This window comes from Propithecus coquereli, unplaced genomic scaffold (assembly GCF_000956105.1).
Source record: "Propithecus coquereli isolate 6110/MARCELLA unplaced genomic scaffold, Pcoq_1.0 Scaffold31, whole genome shotgun sequence".
NCBI classification, from domain to species: domain Eukaryota; kingdom Metazoa; phylum Chordata; class Mammalia; order Primates; family Indriidae; genus Propithecus; species Propithecus coquereli.
Genome location: NW_012148730.1, coordinates 763,642 through 765,095, shown reverse-complemented (window position 1 = coordinate 765,095; position 1,454 = coordinate 763,642).

Below are 1,454 nucleotides of genomic sequence, written 5' to 3'. Positions count from 1 at the left end.
GTGATTCAAAATTCAAAAGGCATAGAAAAAGATATATAGTAAAAGTCTCCCTCCCACCCACCTCCTCCCACCTACCTCCCAACCACCCAGTTCTTTTCCCAAGAGGCAACCAATGTTAACAATATCCTTCAAGAGATAATTTATGCTTATTCATCAAATGTGTGTACATATATTTTAATTCTCCTTTTTTACACAAATCGCATACTGTGTCTTGAATCTTGGTTTTTTAATTTAACAATACGTATTGGAGCTCATTCCCTATCAATACATAAAGAGGTTCCTTAGTCCTTTTTATTGCTGAGTAATAAGTATCTCACTGTAGGAATATTATTTAACAAATATTGTATTGAGAAATACTTGGGTTGTTTCCAGTTCTTTTTTTATTACAAATGTTGTTTATATGCCATTTTACATATATGTGAGTATCTTTGTAGGATGAATTCCTAGAAGTCAGATTTCTGGACTGGAAAATTTGTACATTTATAATTTGGCAGATATTGCTAAACTGCTGTCCATGAAGGTGGCACCAACTTATATTCCCACCTGTAAGATAAGAGAGTACCTGTTTCTTTACACTCACGTGTAACAGTACATTATCAGACTTTTGCTTTGCCAGTCTAAAAGCTGAGAAATATCTCAGTGTAGGTTTTTTATTTATCTTAAATATAGACATCTTTTCACATAGTCAAGAACCATTCATATTTCCATTTCTTTGAACCATCTCTTTACATCTGTGACAGTTAATTTTATGTGTCAGCTTGACTGGGTTCAGGGATATCCAGATAGCTGGCGAAACATTATTTCTGATTGTGTCTGTGAGGGTGTTTCCAGAAGAGATTAGCATTTGAATCAGACTGAATAGAGAAGATCCACCCGTACCAACATGGAATGGCATCATCCAATCAAGAGCTGAGATAGAACAAAAAGGTACAAATTCTCTCTCTTCTGGAGCTGGGACATATATCTTTTCCTGCCTTTGGATATCAGAGCTCCGGGTTCTCTGGCCTTCGGACTCTCGGACTTACACCAGTGACTCCCATGTTTCTCTAGCTTGCAGATGTCAGATCATAGGACTTCTCGGCCTTCATAATCAGGTGAGCCAATTCCTATAGTCAATTGCCTTTTATATACCCATGTGTGTCCTATTGGTTCTGTTTTCCTGGAGAACTCTAATATTCTTTGCCCATATTTCTGTTACATTATTGATTTTTTATTATTGATTCATAGGAGCCCTTTATATAATAAGGATATTTAGTCCTTTGTGAAAAAGTTTTTTTTTTTGTTTGTTTGTTTTTGTTTTTTTTTTTTGAGACAGAGTCTCGCTTTGTTGCCCGGGCTAGAGTGAGTGCCGTGGCGTCTGCCTAGCTCACAGCAACCTCAAACTCCTGGGCTCAAGCGATCCTTCTGCCTCAGCCTCCCTAGTAGCTGGGACTACAGGCATGTGCCACCATGCC